The sequence below is a fragment of the Puma concolor genome, chromosome B3 (genome assembly GCF_028749965.1).
Source record: "Puma concolor isolate L17-30 chromosome B3, mPumCon1.1.hap2, whole genome shotgun sequence".
NCBI lineage: Eukaryota > Metazoa > Chordata > Mammalia > Carnivora > Felidae > Puma > Puma concolor.
The window spans coordinates 131,605,174-131,614,352 of record NC_141672.1 but is presented as its reverse complement, the minus strand read 5'-3'; the positions used below and the strand labels follow the sequence as shown (position 1 = coordinate 131,614,352).

The 9,179-nt window shown below is 36.4% G+C and overlaps 1 protein-coding gene across 3 annotated transcripts in view; it reads left to right on the top strand.

Annotated features, from left to right (window-relative positions):
* Positions 1-9,179, top strand: part of LRRC28 (leucine rich repeat containing 28) — a 155,406-nt gene that overhangs the window by 79,683 nt on the left and 66,544 nt on the right. The window lies entirely within an intron of this gene.

The following is a 9,179-nucleotide window of genomic DNA, read 5'->3' as shown; positions in this document are numbered from 1 at the left end:
GTGCGTGTGCAAGCAGGGGAGGGGCAGAGAGAGAGAGACAGAATCCAGAGTAGGCTCCAGGCTTTGAGCTGTCAGCACAGAGCCTGACACGGGGCTCGAACCCACCAGCCATGAGATTGTGACCTGAGCCAAAGTCAGACGCTTAACCAGCTGAGCCACCCAGGTGCCCCTTGTCCCCATGCTTTAATAAAATCACCGTTTTACACCAAAAAGAAAGAAAGAAAGAAAGAAAGAAAGAAAGAAAGAAAGAAAGAAAGAAAGAAAGAAAGAAAGAAAGAAAAATGGCTAAGGAACTAATTGAATTCTGTAAATTTTATACCCAGAATAATTATTCTGCTTCTTTCTAATGTCCAGAGAATCAATATATAGGATTTTTAAAATTTTGCCTTAATATACATTTTATTTTTAACTTTTAGAAAGAATTTTGTTTTTGAAAATAATGTGTCACTGTTTTTATTTTTTATTTTAACATACACAGAAATTTACCCTTTGGTTGTGTCACCACCACCATCATCAAACACAGACAAAATCCCAGTTATCCCCTGAGATTCTCCTGTGCCCCTTGTACACCAGCCTTCATCCATCCCGTAGGACCTGTGTACTTTTATAAGTTTCATTATTTATTTTCTTCTGTTTGCTTTGGGTTTAGTTTTCACTTCTTTTTCTCATTTCTTAAGGTGGAAGTTTAGGTAAGGAGTTTGAAACTTTCTTTTCTAATATAGTCATTTAAGGCATTAAATTTTACACTAAGCACTTCCTTAACTGTATCCCATAAATTCTGATATGTTGCACCCTTTTCATTTCATCAAAATATTTTGTAATTTTCCTTATAATTTCTTTTATTTGTGGGTTGTTTAGAAGAGTATTGTTTAAATTTCCAAATAGTGGGAATTTCTCAGACTTCTTCCTGGTACTGATTTCTAACTTAATTTCATTTTGTTTACAGAACATACTTAGTATGATTTCAACACCTTTAAATTAAAAAAAAATTTTTTTTTTGATGTTTATTTTTGAGAGAGAGAGAGCATCAGCAGGGGAGGGGCAGAGAGAGAGGGAGACACAGAATCCAAAGCAGGCTCCAGTCTCTGAGCTGTCTGCATACAGCCTGATGTGGAGGTTGAACCCACAAACTGAGATCATGACCTGGGCTGAAGTTGGACGCTTAACCTACTGAGCCAGCCAGGTGCTCCTCATTTTAATACCTTTAAATATGAGACTTGTTTTTTGGTTGAGTGAATGGTCTTTACTGGAGAATGTACCATGTATACCTGAAAAGAAGGTATATTCTACTGTAGTGTTGTGTAAATGTCAAATTAGGTCTATGGGGTTGATAGTGTAGTATAAGTTTTATGCATCCTTGTTTACATTATGTCTAGATATTCTACCAGTTATTGAGAATAATGTATTAGAAGCTCTACTTTTCCTTTCTGTTCTGTCAGTTTTTGCTTTATGTATGTTTGGGTCTTTAGAGTCTATGTACTTATAAATTGTTATACATTCCAGAAGGACTAATCGTTTTGTTGTCATGAAATGTTCCTATTTGTCTCTTAATAATATTTTTGCTTTAATGTCTATTTTTTTCTGATATGAATATAGCTAGTCTATTTCTCTTCTTGTTGTTTTTTGCATGGTTTATGTTTTTGTGCATCTGTTTTACTTTCAGCCTATTTGTAAAGTTAAATCTAAAGTGTGCTTTTTTTTTTTTTTTTAATTTTTTTTCAACGTTTATTTATTTTTGGGACAGAGAGAGACAGAGCATGAACGGAGGAGGGGCAGATAGAGAGGGAGACACAGAATCGGAAACAGGCTCCAGGCTCTGAGCCATCAGCCCAGAGCCTGACGCGGGTCTCGAACTCCCGGACCGCGAGATCATGACCTGGCTGAAGTCGGCCGCTTAACCGACTGCGCCACCCAGGCGCCCCTAAAGTGTGCTTCTTAAAGACAACATGGTGTTTCTTAGACCATCTGACATTCTTGTTAGATTGGGTTTTGTTTGTTGACATTCACTGTAATTGTTGATAAGGATGTGTTTACATCATACATTTTGCTATTCGTATTCTACACAACTCATATCTATTATGTTCCTCTGTATCTCCTATATTGCCTTCTATTGACATTTTTTCATTTTTATTTGAGGTATAATTGCCATATAACATTATATTAGTTTCAAGTGTACAACATAATTATTTGATATTTGTGTATACTGCAAAATGATCACTGCAATAAGCCTAGTTAACATCCATCACTATAGTTATAAAAATTTTTTTTCTTGTGATGAGGACTTTTAAGATTTATTCTCTTACCAACTTCCTTTTTTTTTTTTTTAAATGTTTATTTATTTTTGAGAGAGAGAAAGAGACAGAGTGTGAGCAGGGGAGGGACTGAGAGAGAGGAAGACCCAGAATCCAAAGCAGGCTCCAGGCTCTGAGCTGTCAGCACAGCTGACACTCTGCGTGTGGCACTGGAACTCATGAAGTGCGAGATCATGACCTGAGCTGAAGTCAGATGCTTAACCAACTGAGCCATCCAGGCACCCCATCTCTCTTACCAACTTTCAAATATGCAATATAGTATTACTAACTATAGTCATGAATACGGTACATTAAATCTGTATGACTTTATTTTATAACTGGAAATTTATACCTTTTGACCCCCTTCTCCTATTTTGCCTGTCTGACCCCCACCCCCAGCAACCACTGTTCTGTTTTCTGTATCTATGAGCTTTTTTTTTTTATTTTTTTTTAATGTTTATTTATTTTTGAGACAGAGACAGAGCATGAACGGAGGAGGGGCAGAGAGAGAGGGAGACACAGAATCTGAAGCAGGCTCCAGGCTCTGAGCCATCAGCCCAGAGCCTGACACGGGGCTCGAACTCACGGACCACGAGATCGTGACCTGAGCTGAAGTCGGACGCTTAACCGACTGAGCCACCTAAGTGCCCCTATGAGCTTTTTTTTTAAGTTTCCACATATAAGTGGTATCATATGGTATTTGTCTCTCCCTTACTTATTTCACTTAGCATAATGCCCTCAAAGTCTATCATGTTGTCACAAATGGCAAGATTTCATTCTTTTTTATGGCTGAATAATATTCCATTACACATTTTCTTTATCCATTCATCCATCAATGGGTACTTAGGTTGTTTCTATATCTTGGCTATCACTGAAGTGAACAAGGAGGTGCATATATCCTTTTTAGTACATTTTTCTTTGGATAAATACTCAGAAGTGGAATTGCTAGTTCTATGGTAGTTCTATTTTTAATTTTTTGAGGAACCTCCATGCTATTTTCCATAGTAGCCGCACCAATTTATATTCTCAGCAACAATGCATGAGAGAGTCCCTTTTACTCCACATCCTCTCCAACACTTGTTATTTCTTGTCTTTTTTTATAATAGCCAATCTAACAGATATCAGATGATACCACATTTGTGGTTTTGATTTGCATTTCCCTGATGATTAGTGATGCTAAGCATGTTTTCATGCGTCTGCTGTCTTATCTGTATGTCTTCTTTGGAAAAATGTTTGTTCAAATCTGCCCATTTTTAAATTACATTGGGTCTTTTTTTTTGCTGTTGAGTTGTAGGAGTTACTTATTTGAGACATTAACCCCTTATCAGATATATAATTTAGAAATATTTTTTTCCCATTCATTAGGTTGCTTATTCATTCTGTTGATGGTTTCCTTTGCTGTGCAGAAGTTTTTTAGTTTGATGTAGTCCCACTCGGCTATTTTTGCTTTGGTTGCCTTCGCTTTTGGTGTCAGATTAAAAAAAAAATCATCACCAGGACTGATACGAAGGAGCTTACTGCCTGTTTTTTTCTAGGATTATGGTTTCAGGTCTTACATTCTTTAATCCATTTTGAGTTTATTTTTCTGTATGGTGTAAGATAGTTGCCCACTTTCGTTCTTTTAAATGTGGCTGTCCAGTTTTCTCAACACCATTTATTGAAGATACTTCTGTCCCTATTGTCTGTTCTTGACTCCTTTGTTGTAAATTAATTGACCACATATGCATGGGTTTACTTCTGGGCTCTCTGTTCTGTTTCATGGATTTTTATGTCTGTTTTATGCCAATATCATGCTTTTTGATTACTATCATTTGTAATATAGTTTGAAACCAGGGGGTGTGATACCTCCAACTTTGTTCTTTTTCAAGAATGCTCTGGCTATTTGGGGTTTTGTAGTTCCATACAAGTTTCAGGATTATATGTTCTATTTCTGTGAAGGATGGCATTGATATGGCATTGATAGGGTTTCCATTGAATCTGTAGATTGCTTTGGGTAGTATGGACATTTTAACAGTAGTCTTTAAATTCATGAGCACAGTATATCTTTCTATTTATTTGTATCTTCCTCAGTTTCTTTCATCAGTGTCTTATAGTTTTCAATGTACAGGTCTTTCACTTCCTTTGTTAAATTTATTTCTAGTTTTTTTTTTTCTTTTTGATGCAATTGGAAATGGAACTGTTTTTTAAATTTCTCTTTCTGATAGTTCATTATTAGTGTATTAAAATGCAACAGATTTTTATATATTGATTTTGTAAGCTATAACTTTATTGAATTTGTTTATTAGTTTAACAGTTTTTTGGTAGAGTCATTAGAATGTTCTCTATATAATGTCATCTGAAGTAGTGACAGTTGTATTTCTTTCTTTCCAGTTGGGATGCTTTTTTGTTTCTTTTTCTTGCTTAATCGATCTTACTAGGATTTCCAATACTATGTTAATAAAAGTGTTAAGAGTGGGCATTCTTGTCTTTTCCTCATCTTAGAGGAAAAGCTTTCAGCTTTTCACCATTGAGTATGATGTTAGCTGTGGGCATCATATATGACCTTTAATATGTTGAGGTAAATTTCCTCTGTGCCCTGTTTTTTGAAGGTTTTTATTATGAAAGTGTTGAATTTTGTCAAATGCTTTTTCTGCATCTATTGAGATGATCATATGATTTTTATCCTTTATTTTGTTAATGTGGTGTTATTACGTTGATTTGAGGATATTGAACCATCCTTACATCCCTGGGATTAGTGCCCATTTGATCATGGTATATGATCCTTTTATGTATTGTTGAACTCAGTTTGCTAATATTTTGTTGAGAATTTTTGTATTGTTTTTCAGGAATATTGGCTAGTAATTTTCTTTTCTTGGAGCATTTCTGGTTTTGGTATCAAGGTAATGCTGGCCCCATAAAATGAGTTTTGAAGTGCTCTCTCCTCTTCTATTCTTTGGAAGAGTTTGAGAAGGATTGCTGTTAATTTTTCTTGGAATATTTGGTAGAATTCATCAGGAAAGCCATCTGGTCCTGAACCTTTGTTGGGATGTTTTTGATTATTGATTCAATCTCCTTACTAGTAAATGGTCTGTTCAGATCTTTTGTTTTTTCATGATTCATTCTTGGTAGGTTGTATTTTTCTAGGAATTTATCCATTTCTTCTAAATTGTCACATTTATTGGTATATTATTGTTCTTAGTAGTCTCTTGTGATCCTTTGTATTTTTGTGGTATCAGTTGTAAGTCTCCTCTTTTATTTCTGATCTTATTTGAGTCCTCTTGTTTTTTCTTGGTGAGTCTACCTAAAGGTTTGCCCATTTTGTTTATTGTTTCAAAGAACCAGTTCTTAGTTTCATTAATCTTTTCTATTTCTTTTATTTGTGCTCTGATCTTTATTATTTCCTTGTTTCTGTTAACTTTGGGCTTTATTTGTTTTTCTTTTTCTAGTTCCTTAAGATATAAAATTAAATTGCTGGAGTTTTTCTGGTTTCTTGATGTTGGAATTTTTTTGCTATGAATATCCCTCTTAGAACTGCTTTTGCTGTACCTCATATAAGTTTCAGTATATTTTATTTCCATTTTCATTTGTCTCAAGGCTTTTTAAAAATTTTTCTCTTGATTTCTTCTTTGGCTCATTGGTTTTTCAGTAGCATGTTGTTTAATTTCCACATATTTGTGAATTTTCTAGTTTTCTTATAATTGATTTTTAGGTGTGTGTGTGTGTGTGTGTCACTGTCATCATACTTTCCTTCTTTGAACTTGTTATTTTTAGTTTTTTTTTTTTTTTTTAATTTTTTTTTTCAACATTTATTTATTTTTTGGGACAGAGAGAGACAGAGCCTGAACGGGGGAGGGGCAGAGAGAGAGGGAGACACAGAATCGGAAACAGGCTCCAGGCTCTGAGCCATCAGCCCAGAGCCCGACGCGGGGCTCGAACTCCCGGACCGCGAGATCGTGACCTGGCTGAAGTCGGACGCTTAACCGACTGCGCCACCCAGGCGCCCCTTTAGTTTTTTTTTTATTTTTTAAAGTTAGTTCTAGCCCAGTGTGGGACTTGAACTCATAACCCCAAGATCAAGAGTCGCCTGCTCTACCAACTAAGCCAGCCAGGTGCCATTCTTTTTAGTTCTTTCAATATATTTATTATAGCTGGTTTGAAGTCATTGCTACATTCAACATCTGGATCCACTTAGAATCATTTTCTGTTTATTAATGTTTTCCTGTGTATGGTTTATATTTTCTTGTCTTATTGCATATTTTGTAATTTTTTTTAAATTTTTTTTTTTAACATTTATTTATTTTTGAGACAGAGAGAGACAGAGCATGAATGGGGGAGGGTCAGAGAGAGAGGGAGACACAGAATCCGAAACAGGCTCCAGGCTCTGAGTGGTCAGCACAGAGCCCGACACGGGGCTCGAACTCACAGACCGCGAGATCATGACCTGAGCCGAAGTCGGACACTTAACCGACTGAGCCACCCAGGCGCCCCACATATTTTGTAATTTTTAATGGATGCTTTAAATAATGTAGTAACTCTGGATTCTGATTTTTTTTTCCTACATGAGGATTATTGCTATTTCTGTGTACCAATTTGATATTCATAGTAATTTGCCTGGACTAAAAATATGAAATCCATTTCCCCTACAGTGTGTGACACTTATTTCTCTGTGTTTTTTTTTCCTTCTTGTTTTAGTTTTAAGACTAACTTATTAGGATTTGATCTATGTAGCTTGGTGGTTGAACACCTTGAGCTAGTAAGACTTCTATTCTCTGTCAGTGGATCTGTGTGTGGATTCAGAAACCCATTTAACATTTAGGCAGTTTCCAGATGTACCCTATTATTTTCTGTTGGGCTCTCTCTTTTCTCCCATGTGCATGCTTGCAAATTCTCTGTAGACCTAGAATTTGTAAATCACTTGAACCCTGTGTGGTCTTCCCTGCGTTTGCTCATGACTTCCTCTCAGCATGGTATATGTGGAGAGTCTGTCAAATTTCTTCCTGTTTCATATCCCATACCTCCTTGTTAAATGGCCTATCTGCCCAATTTAGTGCTTGCCTCAACCAAGAACATCCCTCAGCCTCATAAAATCATTGGCCTCCCATGTTCATTTGTGACCAAGATTATGACAAATTATTAAGGACAGTAGGTTTTTCACTTTTCATTTCAAATCATGTCAGCCCCCTCCAGCAGTGAAACTGCTGGTTGTTTGTACTCTGCCCTGCCATGTTAGAACTATTGTACCAACCAAGCTGGGTGGAGTGATAGGAGCCACCCCAAGCAAGCATCCCACATATTTCCACTCTTTTTATTGGAAGTGCTGTCGTTTTTCATGAATAAGTGCTTCTCCATTTGTTGAAAACTTTTGGTCAGTTTCCAGAGTACTGAAATGGTTGCTTTTGATAGTTTATAGTTACTTTTTTAGGAGAAGATTTGGCAACCTTCTCACTTCATCCTACTGGAAGGCCCAGCTTTTTTTTTCTTTTTGGTTGTTGTTTGCATGATACATGTTTTTATCACTTTATATTTAATCTTTGTATTTATATTTAAAATGGATTCCTTTTAGGGGCTCCTGGATAACTCAGTCAGTTGAGCATCCAACTCTTGATCTTGGCTCAGGTCATGATCCCAGGATCGTGGGATCAAGCCCCACATTAGGCTCTGCACTGAGCATGGAGCCTGCTTTAGATTCTCTCTCCTCTCTCTCTGCCTCCCTCTTCCTCTACCCCTCTGCCTCACTCACACACTCTCTCTCTCTCTAAAACAAAAAAATAAATTAAAAAAATGGATTCCTTCTATACTAAGATCTTGTACTTCAATCCAATCCAGTAGTCTCTTTGAATTGGTGTCCTCATGATATTTGCTTTTTTTTTTTTTTAGTTTTTCATTTATTTCTTCTTTAATTTCCTGGTATTTAATTTCCTAGTATTCTTTACTAGATATTCTTTAACCTCCACGTAGTTTATTTTTTTCTTGTGGTTGATTTCAAATTTCATAGCATTGTGATCTGAAAATATGCATGGTATGAATTTGATCTTTTTGTACTTGTTGAGGGCCAACTTTTTTTTAATATTTTATTTATTTTTGAGAGTGAGACAGAGCACGAGCAGGGGAGGGGTAGAGAGAGTTGAGGACACAGAATCCAAAGCAGGCTCCAGGCTCTGAGCTGTCAGCACAGAGCCTGATGTGGGGCTCAAGCTCACAAACCACGAGATCATGACCTGAGCCAAATTCGGCCACTTAACCAACTGAGGTTGAGGGCTAATTTTTGACCCAGTATGTGGTCTATTCTGGAGAATGTTTCTTTGTTTTTTGTTTTTGTTTTAGTTTTAAAATATAATTTATTGTCAAGTTAGCTAACATACAGCGTATACAGTGTGCTCTTTGGTTCTGGGAGTAGATTGCCGTGATTCATTGCTTACATACAACACCCAGTGCTCATCCCAAGAAGTGCCCATCATCCATTTTCTCAATGCCCATCACCCATTTTCCCCCTCCCCCTCCCATTAACCCTCAGTTTATTTTCTGTATTTAAGAGTCTCTTATGGTTTGCCTCCCTCTCTGTTTGAAACTATTTTTTCCCCTTTCCTTACCCAGTGATCGAGAATGTTTTGTGTGCGCTTGAAAAGAATGTATATTCTGTTGCTTTAGGATGAAATGTTCTGAATATATTTGTTAAGTCCATCCAGTCCACTGTGTCATTCAAAACCATTGTTTTCTTGTTGATTTTCTGCTTAGAAGATCAGTCCATTGCTGTAAGTGAGGTGATAAGGCCTCCTAGTATTATGGTATTATTATCAATGAGTTCATGTTTATTACTAATTTATTTATATATTTGGGTACTCCAAAGTTGGGGGCATACATATTTACAACTGTTAGATCTTCTTGATGGATAACCCCCTTAATGAGGAT